This window comes from Ranitomeya variabilis, chromosome 6, assembly GCF_051348905.1.
Source record: "Ranitomeya variabilis isolate aRanVar5 chromosome 6, aRanVar5.hap1, whole genome shotgun sequence".
In the NCBI taxonomy this organism is placed as follows: Eukaryota; Metazoa; Chordata; class Amphibia; order Anura; family Dendrobatidae; genus Ranitomeya; species Ranitomeya variabilis.
This window is the reverse complement of record NC_135237.1, coordinates 155,163,632-155,182,892: the sequence shown is the minus strand read 5'-3', so window position 1 is coordinate 155,182,892 and position 19,261 is coordinate 155,163,632.

Sequence of the window (19,261 nt, the reverse complement as noted above, 5' to 3'; positions counted from 1 at the left end):
AGTTGAATCGCGTGAAAAACAATGCCCAGCGAGCCTGCCTGGGGGACAGACGCTTGGCTGACTCTAAATAAAGCAGATTTTTATGGTTGGTGATAACTGTAACCTGGTGGACCGACCCCTCCAAGAAGTGTCGCCATTCCTCAAAAGCCAACTTGATAGCCAACAACTCCCTGTTGCCGATATCATAGTTACGTTCGGCGGGCGACAGCTTCTTGGAAAAGTAGGCGCATGGACGCAATTCGCCCAAGGATGAGCCTTGTGACAGCACCGCCCCCACTCCAACCTCAGATGCATCGACTTCCACGGTAAACGGTTTTGATACATCTGGTTGCGCCAGAATGGGGGCCGAAGCAAAACTGTTCTTCAGAAATTCGAATGCACGCACAGCAGCCTCAGGCCAGATGGAGAAATTGGTACCCTTTTTCATCATGTCAGTAAGCGGTTTAGCAATGTTAGAAAAATCTTTGATAAATTTTCTATAATAATTAGAAAATCCAAGGAACCGCTGGAGTGCTTTTAGGTTATCAGGCCGTTCCCAATGCAGCACCGCTTGCACCTTAGCGGCGTCCATTTTAAACCCTGAAGCAGACACAATATAACCCAAGAAAGGCATCTTCTGAACCGAAAAAACACATTTCTCCAGTTTTGCATAGAGCTTATTTTCTCTGAGTAGCTGTAACACCTGCCTCACATGCTCTAAATGAGTATCATGGTCGCATGAATAAATGAGAATGTCATCTAGGTACACAATAACGAATTTCTCCAGTACATGCGATAACACATCATTTATGAAATGTTGAAATACAGCAGGCGCGTTTGTCAATCCAAATGACATCAACAAATTTTCAAAATGACCCTCAGGAGTATTAAAAGCCGTCTTCCACTCATCACCTTGACGGACTCTTATGAGGTTTATGCCCCCCTGAGGTCAAGCTTGGAAAACCACTTAGCACCAGCCACCTGGCTGAACAAATCAGGTATCAGTGGCATAGGGTATGGATCACGAACCGTAATCTGGTTTAACTCCCTGAAATCCAGACACGGGCGTAGTCCACCATCTTTCTTCTTAACGAAGAAGAACCCCGCTGCCACCGGCGAGGACGAAGGCCTAATGTGCCCTTTGCTCAAACTCTCAGCAATGTAGTCTTTTAAAGCTTGCCTCTCAGGACCAGAAATGTTAAACATCCTAGCTTTTGGCAATTTGGCCCACGGTTTAAACCTAATAGTACAGTCATAGGGTCGATGTGGTGGCAATTCTGAGCAACCCTTCTCAGAGAACACATCAGTGAAATCCAGCAGTGACTCAGGAGTGCTAGAAGTAACAGCGGACACACATGTGGCCAGGCAATTCTCCTGGCAGAATCCGCTCCACTGAATTATGTCCTGAGTTTTCCAGTCAATCATCGGGTTGTGCATAGACAACCAAGGAAAACCCAGAGCCATTTGTGCAGCAAGATTACTGAGCACCCTACATGTAACTTGCTCAGAATGTAGGACCCCAATGTGGAGTTTAACCTCAGCCACAAACTCAGTAATCTCCCCCTGTGGGAGTGGAGTAGCATTGATGGTGACCACCCGGATAGGATGAGGCAGTTTTTCGACCATGAACCCGGCCGTGCGCACAAACTCCTCATCAATGAGATTAGTGGCCGACCCACTATCCACAAGAACAGTGATTGGCAGCTCTCTGCCAGCGACCATAATTCTGTCAGGAAGCATACATTGAGAGACCACCATGGAGGATATGCATAAGCTCAGATTGGCCTCCTCCACACCCTCTGAGCTTAGTAGTTTTCCGCCGTTACGCTTTTCTTAGAAAACAGAGGACAAGCATTAACATAATGGCCTTTTTTACCACAGCAAAACCAGGTTCCCTGTTTCCTGAGTAAGGGGGCTCGATGATGTGACACCCCTGCGATTTGCATAGGCTCCATGGGCTCACCTGCAGCAATCTCACATGCACCTACGCCCTCCCCCATAAGCGACGTCTCTTGCACCCCCTGACGCAAACGGCGATCAATGTGGACAACAAGATTCATAGCAGACTCTAGAGAAGCAGGAGTCTCATACATCAGGAGGGCTTGTTTAACCCTTCTTGAAACCCTATGTACAAACTGACTCCGCAGCGCCAGGTCATTCCTTTGTGTGTCCACCGCCCAGCGGCGAAGTTCAGAACAGTAATCCTCTGCCATTCGCTCCCCCTGGCGGAGAGCGCGTATTTTAGATTCTGCTAGAGCCAATCTGTCAGGATCATCATATATGAGCCCAAGAGCAGAAAAAAAACCTCCACTGAGTTAAATGCAGCTGAATCAGATGGTAATGAAAATGCCCATGCTTGGGGGTCTCCGTTCAGTAATGACAATACCAGGCCCACACGCTGAGCCTCATTACCTGAGGAAACCGGGCGCATACGAAAATATAATTTGCAATCTTGACGAAAAACAACAAATTTACTGCGTTCCCCAGCAAACCTCTCAGGTAAAGGAATCTTGGGCTCTGCAACTCTACCTGCATTTTCAGCTTGCACATTAGATACTACAAGACCCTGATGCGGAACTGCCCCCTTCAACTCAGTGACCTGTAAGGACAGCACCTCCAACTGGCGGGTTATGGAAGTCATGGGATCCATGGCATCCAAAATTATTTTGGTCCGATTATAATGTCATGCGGGTACTGGGTAGACTACAGCTGATACCCGGGCCCCTGCGATATCCCTCAGACTAGGGAAAACCCTGTCTGTCCCTCTCCCAGAATTTACACTGATGGTGTGCTTGTCTGGGCCGCCAGGCCTGACCCTGACTCCTGTTTCAATCCTATGCTGAAACCCCTTTCTCACCTCAGACGGGATAGTACTGCTGAGGCCAGAACCCCCGCTTTGATGCGGGCTCCGGCGGTGAGCCCACATCAAAGCCGGTGTAACAGGCCAGATTAACCCCCTCACCCAGAATATACCCGGGGTTAAAGTGGCCTAGGCAAGATTATACCCCGGGTATATTCTGGCCTAGCCCAAACTATACCCCGGGGTATAAATTGGACTAGTCCAGTTTATACCCCTCTTTGCCAGATTATACCCCGGGTATATTCTGGCCTAGCCCAAACTATACCCTGGAGTACAAATTGGACTAGTCCAGTTTATACCCCTCCAGGTCAGAATATACTCCAGCTACTGTAGATCAGATTTTTCAGGCTTTTGAGAACCATTGAGTGACATTCTTAATAACGGGGCCCCAGGCATCACACAGGGGCCCCAGGCAGCACACAGGGGCCCCAGGCAGCACACTGGGCCCCAGGAAGCGCACAGGGCCCCAGGCAGCGCACAGAGGCCACAGGCAGCGCACGGGGCCCTAAGCAGTGCCCAGGGGCCTCAGACAGTGCACAGGACCCCAGGCAGCCCACAGGGGCCTCAGGCAGCCCACAAGGCCCCATGCAGCCCACAGGGCTCCAGGCAGCGCACGGGGTGCCAGGCAGCAAACAGGGCCCCAGGCAGCACCCAGGGCCCCAGGCAGCACACTGGGGCCCCAGGCATCACACAGGGCCCCAGGAAGCGCACGGGGCCCCAGGCAGTGCACAGGGGCCACAGGCAGCGCATGGGGCCCCAGGCAGAGCACAGGGGCCACAGGCAGCGCACGGGGTCCCAAGCAGCACCCAGAGGCCCCAGGCAGTGCACAGGACCCCACGTAGCCCACAGGGGCCTCGGGCAGCCCACAGGGCCCCATGTAGCCCACAGGGCTCCATGCAGCGCACGGGGCACCAGGCAGCAAACAGGGGCCCAGGCAGCACATGGGGACCCTGGCAGAACACAGGGCCCCAGACAGCGCACAGGGCCCCAGGCAGTGTACAGGGGCCCAAGGCAGCACACAGGGCCCCAGGCAGCACAGAGGGGCCCCAGGAAGAGCACAGGGCTCCAGGCAGCGCACAGGAGCCTCAGGCAGCGCACGGGGCCCTCGGCAGAACACAGGGCCCTGGCAGCGCACAGAGCCCCAGGCTGTGCACAGGGGCCCGAGGCAGCACAGAGGGGCCCCAGGAAGAGCACAGGGGCCCCAGGCAGCCCACAGTGCTCCAGGCAGTGCACAAGGGCATCAGGCAGCACACAGGACACCTGGCAGGACACAGGGCTCCAGGCAGCGCACAGGGCCCATGGCAGTGCAAAGAAGCCCAATGCAGCACACGGGGCCCCAGGCAGCACAGAGGGGCCCCAGGAAGAGCACAGGGGCCCCAGGCAGCGCTCAGGGCAATAGGCAGCACAAAGAGGCCCCAGGCAGCACAGAGGGGCCCCAGGAAGAGCACAGGCACCCTAGGCAGTGCACAGGGCAAAAAGCAGCACAGAGGGGCCCCAGGCAGCACAGAGGAGCCCCAGGAATAGCACAGGGGCCCCAGGCAGCGCACAGGGCCCCAGGCAGCACACAGGGGCCCCAGGCAGAACACGGGGCCCCAGGCAGCTCACAGAGCCCCAAACAGCGCACAGTGCCCCAGGCAGTGCACAGGACCCCAGGCAGCCCACAGGGGCCCCAGGCAGCTCACAGGGCTCCAGGCAGAACACAGGGGCCTCAGGCAGCACACGGGGCCCCTGGCAGAACACAGGGCTCCAGGCAGCACAGAGGGGCCCCAGGAAGAGCACAGGGGCCCCAGGCAGTGCACAGGGCAACAGGCAGCACAAAGGGGCCCCAGGCAGCACAGAGGGGCCCCAGGAAGAGCATAGGGGCCACAGGAAGTGCACAGAGCCCCAAACAGCGTACGGGGCCCCAGGCAGCGCACAAGACCCCAGGCAGCCCACAGGAGCCCCAGGCAGCCCACAGGACCCCAGGCAGCCCACAGGGGGTCCCAGATAGTGCACAGGGGGCAGAGACAGTGAGCAAGGGGGTAAGAGATAGCGTGCAGGGGGGGAAATAGACAGAGCGCATGTGCGCTGTCTGGGACCCCCTGTGCGCTATCTGGGACCCACTGTACGCTGTCTGGGACCCCCTTTGCGATGTCTGGGGCCCTGCTCTTGAGTATATCACTCAATCCTGAAAGGCTAGTTTCACATTTGCGTACAGCCATGCACATGCGTACGCTCTCATTGAAGCCTTGACCACTGCTGCGCCCCGCTGGTTAAGCTCCGCCCACATTCTTTTGACGGTGCTACAACCCGCGTCAAAGGAAACAAGCTGGATTTTCTTGTGTTCACTGAATCATCAAAACAACGCATGCGGACGCAAACGCAAACATCCACATGCGTACCTTTGTGGAGTTTTACTGGCGGAGGCGGCAATGGGGGGGCTTCACTAAGAACGTACACAGCCGTGCGCAAATGTGAAACTAGCCTAAGATGTCTAGGGCCCCTGTGCGATGTGCGATGTCTGGGGCCCCTGTGCGATGTCTGGGGCCCCGTTCTTGAGTACATCACTCAATGGTTCTCATAAGCGTGAAAAATCTGATCTTTAATATGCTTTAATCTTTAATATACTCAAGAACGGGGCCACAGACATTGCACAGGGGGTCCCAAACAGCGCACATGGGATCCCGGACAGCGCACAGGGGGCATAGACAACGCACAGGGGCCCTGCGCGCTGTCTCTTCCCCCCTTGCACACTGTCACTTCCCCCTCCCTTGTGCACTGTCTCTGCCCCCCTGTGCGCTGCCTGTGGCCCTGTGTGCTGCCTGGGTCCCCGTTCACTGTCTCTTCCCCCTTGCATGCTGTCCCTTCCCCCTCCCTTGTGCACTGTCTCTGCCGCACCGTGTGCTTCATGGGGCCCTGTGCGCTGCCTGTGGGCCCTGTTTGCTGCCTGGGGCCCCGTGCACTGCCTGGGACCTCGTGTATTGCCTGGGGCCCCGTGTGCTGCCTGGGTCCCTGTGTGCTGCCTGGGGCCCCTGTGCGCTGTCTGGGCTCCTGTGCTCTGCCTGGGGCCCCTGTGCTCTGCCTGGGGCCCCGTGTGCTGCCTGGGAACCCGTGTGCTGCCTAGGACCTCCTGTGCTGCATAGGGCCCCGTGTGCTGCCTAGGACCTCGTGTGCTGCATGGGGCCTTGTGCACTACCTGGGGCCCCTGTGCACTGTCTGGGCCCCCGTGCTCTGCCTGGGGCCCCGTGCTCTACCTGGGGCCCCGTGTGCTGCCTGGGGCCCCTGTGTGCTGCCTGGGACCTCATGTGCTGAATGGGTCCCTGTGCGCGGCCTGGGGCCCCTGTGTGCTGCCTGGGGCCCTGTGTGCTGCATAGGGCCCTGTGTGCTGCATGGGGCCCTATGTTCTGTCTGGGGCCCTGTGCACTGCCTGGGGCCCTGTACATTGCCTGGGGCCCTTGTGCACTGCCTTGGGCCCCTTTGCACTGCCTGGAGCCCTGTGCGCTGCCTGGGGCCCCGTGCGCTGCCTGGAGCCCTGTGGGCTGCATGGGGCCCTGTGTTCTGTCTGGGGCCCTGTGCACTGCCTGGGGCCCTGTACATTGCCTGGGGCCCTTGTGTGCTGCCTTGGGCCCCTTTGCACTGCCTGGAGCCCTGTGCGCTGCCTGGAGCCCCTGTTTGCTTCCTGGCGCCCCATGCGCTCCCTGGAGCCCTGTGGGCTGCATGGGGCCCTATGGGCTGCCTGAGGCCCCTGTGGGCTACCTGGGGTCCTTCGTACTGTCTGGGGCCCCTTGGCGCTGCCTGGGGCCCCTGTGTGCTGCCTGGGACCTTGTGTGCTGCATGGGTCCCTGTGCGTGGCCTGGGGCTCTGTGCGCTGCATGAGGCCCTGTGTTCTGTCTGGGGCCCTGTGCACTGCCTGGGGCCCTGTACGTTGCCTGGGGCCCTTGTGCGCTGCGTTGGGCCCCTTTGAACTGTCTAGAGCCCTGTGCGCTGCCTGGGGCCCCATGCGCTGCCTGGAGCCCTGTGGGCTGCATGGTGCCCTGTGTTCTGTCTGGGGCCCTATGCATTGCCTGGGGCCCTGTACGTTGCCTGGGGCCCTTGTGTGCTGCCTTGGGCCCCTTTGCACTGCCTGGAGCCCTGTGCGCTGCCTGGGGCCCCTGTTTGCTGCCTGGCACCCCATGCGCTGCCTGGAGTCCTGTGGGCTGCATGGGGCCCTGTGGGCTGCCTGAGGCCCCTGTGGGCTACCTGGGGTCCTGTGCACTGTCTGGGGCCCCTAGGGGCTGCTTGGGGCCCCATGCGCTGCCTGTGGCCCCTGTGCGCTGCCTGGGGCCCCGTGCGCTTCCTGGGGCCCTGTGTGCTGCCTGGGGCCCCGTTATTAAGAATGTCACTCAATGGTTCTCAAAAGCCTGAAAAATCTGATCTACAGCAGCTGGGGTATATTCTGACTTGGAGGGGTATGAACTGGACTAGTCCAATTTGTACCCCGGGGTATAGTTTGGGCTAGGCCAGAATATACTAAGGGTATAATCTGGCCCAGAGGGGTATAAACTGGACTAGTCCAATTTATACCCCGGGGTATAGTTTGGGCAAGGCCAGAATATACCCGGGGTATAATCTGGCCTAGGCCACTTTAACCCCGGGTATATTCTGGGCAAGGGTTAATCTGGCCTATTACACCGGGACATGTCAGCTGTTTATCGGAAAAATTTGCATTTTTTTTTTTAGCAAAGTTTGGAATGTTTTTTTTTCCACTTACATTAAAAATACTCTAGACATCTTTGGTGTCTATGAACTCGTAATCACCTCGAGAATGAAATTGGCTGGTCAGTTTTAGGATTTAGTGAACCTAGCAAAAAAGCCAAACAAAAAACCAGAGTGGGAATCGCACTTTTTTTGCAATTTCACCACACTTGGAATTTTTTTCCAATTTTCTAGTACATGACATGCTAATGATGTCGTTCAAAAGTACAACTTGTCCCGCAAAAAATAAGCCCTCACATGGCCATATTGAAGGAAAAATAAAAAAGTTATGGCTCCGGGATGGAGGGGAGCGAAAAACGAAAACGCAGAACCGAAAAAAGCTGGGGTCATGAAGGGATTAAACAGGTTGGCCATTACTTGTTTTATTGCTAGCCTATCATTGAGGTAACCCATTAATTTCTGATCAATGAGAGTGTGACACCCAGTATCCTGTCAATCAGCTATTACCGACACCAGCCGAATGTTCTCGGATACTGCACACAAAGCACAGCAGCTCCATAAAAACTATAGAGGTCATGGCCAGCTACTCCAGATCTACCCCTACAACTATATTTAGCTACTACAGAAATGGTGGAGCTGTTTTATACTGGCAACATTTGAAAACTTTTAGCCCATTTTGGTAACAGCTGATCGGCAGGGGTGCATATCAGATATTGATGAATGTGACCAGCCCCATCAATCTATTACATCACACTTTGAAACCCTAAGATGATCAGTATCTTTATCATTTTTTATTAGGTGTATTGATACCATCTATAACTTCCTGTGTCAAAAACACCACAGACTCCACCTTATCTTTATCTTAATCTTTATCTTTTTAATTAATAAACAGAACTAATATTGCTACATATGTAACAATTATAATTAATAAATTATCACATTCCTCATACCATATGTTTATTGCTGTTAAGTGGCAAAATTGCTGTTTTTGGTTACCTCCCAGTATGAAAAAATATAATGTAAAAAGCGTTTTTGAATCCCAAAAATAAAATAAAAATGACAGTTCATTGTACAAAAAATAGCCTTCAAAATATAGTCTTTTTAAACATTTTCTTTTTAAAGTAGCAAAACACTTAATAGCAATATAGAGTTGGTATCTTACAAGTGTATTCACTGCCAGGGTTAAATTGCCCAACCCCTCAAAAAATGTCAGTACCCTCAAACAGTTAATATTGCTTTTATGCAGTTTCCTAAAACTGGTGTACATTCTTTTTACACGTTTAATGTCATTAGTTGTCTCAACACATGGTCCAAGTAGAAATGTATTTTGGCCAGGAAAAGTTTCAATCTCAATCAGCCAATCACTGAAATGCATCATGAGTCATAATTTTAGGATAATGAGAAAGACATTCATTTGATGGTGATTTTTTCATGGTTTTTTTTATACATTATGTACCAAGAAATACTACTTTCAGGTCTAATAAAAGGTAAGGGCAGAATTGGCCTATAAAGCATTTAAATTGCATGTGGTAGACATAAACTGATTTTACATCTGACCTTTCAGCTTCTTCTCAATATCTCTGAACATGTTCTCATTAAGTATGCACTATTGAAAACTGAAAGACTAGCTTGAAATTGTTAAAAGCAAAAAATGTTCTAAAAAGAAAATTGATAATTGCCTTAGTGCTTAATAGGTTTGATATCTTGGTAAGTATGACAGTTATGAATTTAGAAAATAAAATAGTGTTTAGAATCTTCTGACAACGATTTGTGTTGGTAGGCAGCGCTGTTACCAAGAAATAATTAACACGTATTATCTTTTGTTGCAGAATTTGTTTTGTTTTCCAGAATTTGTCAGAAAATATTTAATATAATTAAGAAGGCTATTGGAAAACAATGTTAACATCTGCAGGAGACTTTTTGAAGTTGATTGCTAATGTTGTAATACAAATATCATGTAGATGAATGCTTTGATAATCTCTAATGTCTATCTTTTCAAGGCACCAAGACATGCCAACTTTAAGTGTTTGAAGTCCTGATGATTTTTGTGTTACAATAAGACGCAAGTGGTGAAACAACAAAATTAAAAAAGTATGTAATATACTTAAAACATAGGTTCACAGTTTGTGATTTAATGAAAACCTCTCAGCTGATTTATGCTGAACAAATCGTGAGGGGCATGTTTCAGCCACTGGCTGTATGTGAACAGCCATGCACGTTTGTCTCTGAAACACTGTGGCATAGATAAAGGTACAGATAATAAAGATGTAAAAACAAGATATATTAAAGGGAACCTACCACCCCGTTTTTTAAAGATTAGATAAAAATAGTGTGAAATAGGGGCAGAGCTGGGCTTTACATTAGTGCCTTTTTGGGCCTTTACACCCCCGTTAGGCTGCCGAAATACCTTAGTGAAGTGTCCGTTTTGACCTGTCACTCAAGCTGGTCAGGTCGGATGGGCGTGGTCACAGCGCTGTTTGTCCCCCAGGATCCTGCTCATCATTACGTTGGTGGCGTAGTGGTGTGCGCATGTCCAGCAGATGAATCCACTGCCCAGGAGATGAATAACGGCGCGGTCTTCGCTATTCAGCCGTTTACCGGTGGGCGCGGCCATCTTTCCTGTGGCCGCGCCTGTGCAGATGGAGCGCTCTGCTGCCCGGGACTTCAGGAAAATGGCCGCCGCGATCTCCATCTGTGCACGCTCGGAATCCCGCGGCCATTTTCCTGAAGTCCCGGGCAGCAGAGCGCTCCATCTGCGCAGGCGCAGCCACAGGAAAGATGGCCGCGCCCACCGGTAAACGGCTGAATAGCGAAGACCGCGCCGTTATTCATCTCCTGAGCAGTGGATTCATCTGCTGGACATGCGCACACCACTACGCCACCAACGTAATGATGAGCAGGATCCTGGGGGACAAACAGCGCTGTGACCACGCCCATCCGACCTGACCAGCTTGAGTGACAGGTCAAAACGGACACTTCACTAAGGTATTTCGGCAGCCTAACGGGGGTGTAAAGGCCCAAAAAGGCACTAATGTAAAGCCCAGCTCTGCCCCTATTTCACACTATTTTTATTTAATCTTTAAAAAACAGGGTGGTAGGTTCCCTTTAAGTAATAAGAGGCTCACCCAACAAACACCCAATGTGCATTTCAGAAAAGCTTCATGAAAATTCGTGAAACGCGCATCTGATGTTTTTGGTGGATGAGCCTCTTATTATTTAATATTTCTTGTTTGTACTTTTTTATTACTGTACGTTTTATCTGTGGGATATATTATGCCTTGTTTTCCAATCTCCATTATCATATGGTTATAAACATTATATGACTAGACCTTAATTCCTGGTATATATTTCATATACTTCGTATAACCTACTTAGTACATATATGCCCTATGGTTGGGGCTTCTTTTACCACAGGGGCTCCCGCAGTTGCTCACCCATCTACTTGTCTGTGTGTAATATTTGTACTTAATAAAGCTTTAATTGTAAATCAAACATTGTTATTATTTCAGTCCTGTGTTTCTTTTCACTCATAAAAAATGTAATAAGTATGCATCCTTTGATTATAATGTCTCCAAATGTACTGATACTGCCTGTGAACCGTCTCAATCTGACCTGTATAAACTCTAAATGGGGCTGTTCATTGTCAATTGCTTGCTGTGTATTTTTGTGTTATTAATCACTTGCTTTTGGCAAATTGTATTGTATTTTCTAAAATTGTTGCTTTTCAAACTTAGTTTATTTGGTTAACAAAAAACTCATGAATATGAAAAGTTGTCAAAACTTGCAAATTGTGTCCACAAAAAAACAAAGTTACAGATTTGGTCAATTTTCATAAGTAGCTGTTGCTTTTCCAATTATTATTTTTTAGTTTACTTTTGATTTTTCTATATATTTTGCTACTAAAAAATGTAGTCATTTTACTCTTCCATACAAAATATTATTAAAATTTAAGCATAAAAGTTTTTTTTATGTCTGGAAAAGTTGATTTAATATTATTTAGCATATTCTTTCAACTGAACAAAATAAAAAGTAAAAAAAACCACAGTGTATTCTGAGCATAATTGAAGTTCTTTAAGTGGCATATTTATAGGCTATGTAAATGTGTAATGAATAAATAAGAACATATAAATGTCATATTTCACAAGCTAATTCACAGGCAAATAAATCAGGTTACAAAGCCAAGGGGACCAATTTGAAATAAACAAGAGAAAGCATAACCGTGGCTTTTGCATTTCAGCTACAGTATTTTATTGCCTAATTTGCAAATGATATAGGTAGCACAATAAGTAATTGGTACATGAAAAACAGTGAAGAAGCAATTGAACATCCTAATTTGTGAGTGATTTAGTCAAATTACAAAAAACAAAATAACACGGTATGTAATCATAGGAAACGTCAAAGAAACAATGTCTATCTTCCGAGTTCCCTTTTCTCTCTAACAAAATGTTGATGCAAATAAGCAATATTAACCTAGCAGCAAGGTTGGGTGCCTATCACTTCATCGTAAATGCAGAAAGGAGAGTAAAGACCTTCAGCACATATCCTCTGTAGTGAGTGACACCAAAATATTTCCACAGGATCAGGTTACTAAAATCCGGTAGAGTCTATTGCCCAGCAAAAAAGCTTGTCTAATATTAGGGCTCATGTACATACAGTCATTGCTGAAAGTGTTGGCACCCTTGAAATTGATCCAGAAATGAACAATTGGTAAAGCACATCATTCTACTGTTTACGGAAAATGAATGAGGAGTACAAAGAAAAGAACAGAGTACCTACAGTCAAATATGGGGGAGGTTCAAAGATGTTTTTGGATTGCTTTTCTGCCTCTGGCACTGGGTGCCTTGACTGTGTGCAATGCAAATTAATATCTGAAGATTACCAAAGGATTTTGGGTTGCAATGTAGTGCCCAGTGTCAGAAAGCTGTGTTTGCATCCTAGGCCATGCGTCTTCCAGCAGGACAATGACCCCAAACATACTTCAAGAAGCACCCAGAAATTGATGGAAACAAAGCATTGAAGAGTTCTGAAGTGGCTGGCAATGTGTCCGGATCTAAATCCATTGAACACCTGTGGAGAGATCTTAAAATTGTAGTTAAGAGAAGGCAACCTAGAAAAGTGAGAGACCTGGAGCAGTTTGCAAAAGAAGAGGGTCCAAAATTCCAGTTGAGAGGTGTAAGAAGCTTGTTAATGGTTATAAGAAGTGATTAATTGTAGCTATTAATTCCAAAGGTTGTGCAGCTAAATATTAAGTTGAGGGTGCCAACAATTGTGCCCATTTTTCGGGTTTTATGCAAAATTATGTCCAATTTGCCTTTTTTTCTGTGATTTTTTTATGTTGTTCCAATACACACAAAGAAAATAAACGAGTATAACAAAACATTTGAGTTTTCAGTAATTTTCTGGTTGAAACACTTCATCTTCTGTATCAATTTCAGGGGTGCCAACACTTTCATCCATGACTGTAACGGTATTACAGAGGTAACGTCTAATGATGAAAGTATCACATATCCACAAAATGGGCGATAACTTGCAGATTGGTAAGGGTCAAACTTCTGGGAAACCAACTGATCCTGAGAATAAAGCTCTGAAGTGGCCTGTCGGAATGAAGTGTTTGCTGTCCTTTGTCCTTGACTATAAACATAAGGATGAATGACCTCGGGGAGATCAAAACATCCAACACCGCGGAGACACCATCACATGTTTCTCAACGCAGTGATCCAGAACACTGCCCCCATCCCTTAAGGGAAATATGCAAATGCATATAGAAAAGCTGCGGAGACACCATCACGTGTTTCTCAACGCAAGCAATGAATAGCCAGGTCTTTCACCGGGAAGGAACAACCGCGGGAAGGGCAGCATCCAATAAAGGAAAACCACCTATGCCAAAACATGGTATCCATCCACAGACAGCTGTTTTGGGGTATTTGCCCCTCATCAGTGTGGAGTAGGAAACTGGCTATTAGGAGCAGTGTCTAGTGAAAAGACTATAAACATAAGGATGAATGACCTCGGGGAGATCAAAACATCCAACACCGCGGAGACACCATCACGTGTTTCTCAACGCAGTGATCCAGAACACTGCCCCCATCCCTTAAGGGAAATATGCAAATGCATGTAGAAAAGCTGTGGAGACACCATCACGTGCTTCTCAATGCAAGCAATGAATAGCCAGGTCTTTCACCGGGAAGGAACAACCACGGGAAGGGCAGCATCCAATAAAGGAAAACCACCTATGCCAAAACATGGTATCCATCCAAAGACAGCTGTTTTGGGGTATTTGCCCCTCATCAGTGTGGAGTAGTCCTTTGTCCTTGGACACCACAGATTCGTTCAATATCTATTGAAGTGATGGAAATTGCAGAGTGCAGCACTTTACTTTTTTCTACAGACCCATAGAGAATGAAGGGAGCATGAATAGCCACTGACCTGCATTTCTTATGTATAGATGATAAAATTAAATATTGGAATAATCCCTGAAGAATCTGTGCAATTTCTGAAAATTATGGTAATCAGTGTGTGGGTAAAACAAAATACCTTAAAACTAGCAATTTTATTAAGTACATTTAAAAAAGCAAACAAGAAACAAATGCGAGTCTAGACTCTATTATAATCCTAAGTCTCCCCTATCCTTTGGCACCCTATTTGTAGACGAGAAATGGCACTCCCACTCCACAGCGGCTGCAGATTTGAACCCCACTTCCTTGGACTGAACGTAGGACGGACAGTACTACTATCATTGTGCCTATTGGGAACTTCAGCGTCTACATCGTCCATAGTAGTGGCTGCATCGGGCACCTTCAGAATTAGCCTGACACAGGAATGTGAAGCAGACGGTCCTGGTAAGCAGCAGCAGTAAGCACTTTCAGTGCCAGCTTAATAATAATAATTCAAAGCAAAAAGAAAAACAGATTGCCGCACCAACCGCTAGTGAAAACACCTGTACATGTGTGTGTCAGATATTCAGCGTATATATGCCACTTGCAGAACTTGGGTGCTGCCACAGAAATATAGTCCATGAAATAGCAAAAATGTAGAAAAAAGTGGGCACTCACCATCTGCTAATGTTCAGTCTTTATTGTACCACATGCCAAATGCAAAAATAGCAGGGAGAAACGTGATATAAAAAGACGACGATCGTTTCGCGCTGCTGCGCTTCCTCGGGTCAAGACCCGAGGAAGCGCAGCAGGGCGAAACGGTCATTGCCTTTTTATATCACGTTTCTCCCTGCTATTTTTGCATTTGGCATGTGGTACAATAAAGACTGAACATTAGCAGATGGTGAGTGCCCACTTTTTTCTACATTTTTGCTTAATAATAATAATAATAATAATAATTTTATTTATATAGCGCCAACATATTCCGCAGCGCTTTACATTATAGAGGGGATTTGTACAGACAATAGACTTTACAGCATAACAATAATCACAGTTCAAAACAGATACCAAGAGGAGTGAGGACCCTGCTCACAAGCTTACAAACTATGAGGAAAATGGGGAGACACGAGTGGTGGATGGTAACAATTGCTTTCGTTGTTTGGACCAGTCATAGTGTAAGGATCGGGTGTTCATGTAAAGCTGCATGAACTAATTAACAGCCTAAGTATGTAACAGTACAGACACAGAGGGCTAATTAAATGCATAAAGTGAATGAGAACATGATGCAAGGAACCTGATTATGGTTTAAGTTTTTTGTTTTTTTTTTTTAATGGGCAGCACAGGGATAGGTTAGGGTTAGGTTAATGCGCTGAGGTGGTAGGCAAGTCTGAACAAATGCGTTTTTAAGGCACGCTTAAAACTGTGGGGATTGGGGATTAATCGTATTACCCTGGGTAGTGAATTCCAAAGAAATGGCGCAGCACGTGAAAAGTCTTGGAGATGGGAGTGGGAGGTTCTGATTGTTGAGGATGTTAAGTTCAGGTCATTAGCAGAACGGAGAGCATGGGTAGGGTGGTAGGCTGAGACCAGGGAGGAGATGTAGGGTGGTGCTGAGCCATGGAGTGATATGTCATGAGGGTAATAGTTTTGTACTGGATACTGGAGTGGATGGGTAACCAGTGTAATGACTGGAACAAGGTAGAGGCATCGGTATAACAATTGGTGAGTAATATCATCCTGGCTGCAGCATTCAGGACAGATTGGAGAGAGGAGAGTTTGGTAAGAGGGAGGCTGATTAGTAGAGAGTTAAAATAGTCCAGACGAGAATGAATAAGAGAAACAGTAAGAGGTTTTGCTGAGTCAAAAGAAAGAAATGGGCGAATTCTAGAAATGTTTTTGAGATGTAGATAAGAAGAGCAAGCCAGTGATCGGATGTGGGGGGTGAATGAAAGCTCAGAATCAAGTATGACCCAAGGCAGAGGGCATGTTGCTTGGGAGTAATGATGGAACCACACATGGAGATGGCAATGTCAGGCAAAGGTATGTTAGTTGAGGGAGAAAACACGAGGGGTTCAATTTTTGACAGGTTAAGTTTCAGATAGAGGGAGGACATGATGTTAGAGACAGCGGTAAGAAAATTGCTGGTGTTTTCTAAAAAGGCAGGCGTGATATCAGGAGAAGAAGTGTATAATTGGGTGTCATCAGCATAGTGATGGAACTGGAAACCAAATCTACTGATTGTTTGTTCGATAGGGGCAGTATACAAAGAGAGGAGAAGGGGGCCTAGGACTGATCCTTGAGGAACCCCAACAGTAAGGTGAAGATGAGAGGAGGAGGAACCAGCAAAAGATACAGTGAAGGAGCAGTCAGCGAAATAGGAGGAGAGCCAGGAGAGAATGGTGTCCTTACTTAATAGTAAGACTACTAAGTATAACAATTTATTCATCCTGTGGCACAAATGTATCATCTTTTGAATAACATTCACTAAATCTGAAACATTCCTGGTGTAATTAAAATACAAAGTCTGTATGCTATCTAGGGCCATTGATTTAGCAATATCACTATAGGACTTTATACACTACCTAATATATGACTATTCCATTTTATTACGAATTCACATATTAAGTTAATTATTGTGACAGATTTCATAATTACCAATTATGATATTCATATACACGGGGGTAAGAAAGAAAGGTCCATGCCAAAAATCAAGAACCCAGCAGTACATAAACCATAATAGTTTGAATGAGTTTACTTATTCTCTATTGAACACCTTAACGCATTTCTACAAACATAGTTCGTCAGGAGGCCAGATGAACATTCTGTGTGGTCATGATAAAGGTCCACGATAAACCTCTGAAGTGACCTGTCAGAATATAGTGTTTGCTGTCCTTGCGCACCAAAGATTCATTCAATATCTGTTGAGTTGCTGGAGATTGCAGAGTGCATCACTCTGCTCTTTCCTGCAGACCCATAGAGAATGAAGGGAGCATGCTTAGCCACTGCTCTGTTCGGAGAAGCATTTCTTGTGCATAGATGATAAAATTAAATAATGGAATAATCCTTGAAGCATCTGTGCAATTTCTGAAAATTATGTTAATCAGTGTGTGGGGCTATAACATACCATGTCATGCCACTGCTTGTATATAAATAGACTTGCATATGTTTTGTCAGATTCAAAAGAAATCTTGCAGAAAACAAAATTATGACATATTCTGTTGAATATTGTGTATCATGGCTCTGGACGGGAATTCCTTTCCCCATCCTGGGCTGTATGGAGTTAACTTTGCTTGCCTCCTTTTGGTTTGGGGAGGGCTTTATTAACCCGCTCTCCTGTGGGGGGTTTGTCAGTGATAGTTCTGTCCTCGACTGAGCAGCTGACCTTGCTATACCTGTGTATACCGTTTGTTCCCATGTGCTTGTCTAGTGTATGATCCGGCTTGTCCCTTGCTTTGTGTCTGCACTCTGATTCTGTACCTCTGCTATTTCTCTGGTTCTAATCTCTGGCTTGCTCGCTGACTGTTCTTCTTGTCTGTGCCCTTAGTTACTGCATTCTTGTCTGGTTTTTCTGACTTCAGCTTGTATTTGACCATCCTTTAGTCTGTGCCCCTGGATGCTGTGTTGCCCCCTGGCTATTGTACCCGGCTTGTCTGACCACTCTCTCTCTCCCTTGCACAGAGCTTAGCTCCTTCTCCAGCCACTCCCCCTGTGATCACCTTTCTCAGGTCCTGTTAGTGCAGCTCACTCTCTGAAGCAGCTATACACTTCTATTAGTTGCTATTGTCTCCCCATTCACTCTCTCTAGCATTCATTCCGTCACAACACACACCGTGTGTCATTACATTGTGTTATGGAATTATAATCTGGGGTAATCATTGTATTTAGAAAGTAATTTCTGTATGGCACTTTCTGCCCCATGTCTAAAAAATACTTTCTAAATTAAAATTTAGTTTAAAATCTCTAGCTTCTAACTAGTATTTGCGATTTTAAGATATTTATAAAGGACTGTTAGAGATGTGGACTCATTGGGTCGCTAATGAATTTTGCTTTGGACTAAACCAGGGAGAAGATATAAGAAATTGTGAGATCCTCATCTTTATCAACCACATAGGGTCTGGGTTTTTCCATGAGGACCACCTAGGTCACCTGGGATTTGTCTGTGTTTGAAATGGCTGGCATGTAGCTGATAAGTAGAAACCAAATCACAGTTCCAAAATGGCAAGCAGAATTGAAGCAGAGCATGGATCATGGCAAGCAGCATTCCACCAAAAAAGGTAAGCTGGCAGAGGCAAGACTAAGCAGTAGCCAAGAAGACATTTCCAAACATGCAGTGTGTGTCACTAACAAAAGGTATCATGAAAAACACACCTCAGTAAAGTATTTGAACCAAATAGACCTTGCTGCTGAGGTCTGGAATGGATTTTAGTGGGTCATTTATAAACCAAGATTCCCTGGACATTTACTGATGACAGCAGCTATAAGTATTACTTTAAGAATCAGAAGTCCACAGCCAGGACAAAGATACAGAAAGTACCTTTGCATATAGTGACAATCACTTTGAATTTCATAAAGAAAATATAATAAATACATAGTCAATCTAGTACTATGGTGTACCAATGACCATTAGCCTAGAAATTCATAATCTCTATATCATTGGTCTGCAACATTTCTTACTTTGGAAACCACATGCAGTTCTGAGAGATGTTTATGAGTCATATGTATTGCCCTCTTCATCACATAAGTGACAACCAGAGACCCCTATTACCGGTATAATGTCAGCCAGAGATTACACACAGAAGGTACACTGAGACATTGTGCTTCCCTCCTTTTTAGCCCATATACTTAAATTCAGAGGTGTGCACCATACTCACATTTGGTTTTCTCGTATCAAGCACAATCATCACACTATTAAATCCAGCTTCAAGCACCTTATTTAATTGGTAGTATTATCCTGTCTATCTTCAACTTGCGATATTTTTATTCCTACTCCCCTGCCAGTATATGTGTACCCATATCTGCTTTTCTGTGCCTGGTTACTCACAAAACTCACTATCTGGTCATCTCAATTCAGAATCGTAATCGTTTTCAGATTTTGTGTTAATGCTGATAGCTTCGAACTACATATCCTGGCCCAGGGAGCCACATGTGGCTCCAAATCCACAGTTTGGGGACCCCTGCTCAACATGTTTACTCTATGAAAGTCAGTGGAACTTAATTTAGAGCTTGTTGAAAATGTATGGTATTTGTAAAAATTTTAATATGATAACACAGAAGAAAATCTGACCGAAAAGCACAAATATGGAGCATATAAAACAATGTTAAAAAATATTTTGGCTTAAACTTTTATAGTTTTGTCAATGTTCAGTTAAGTATT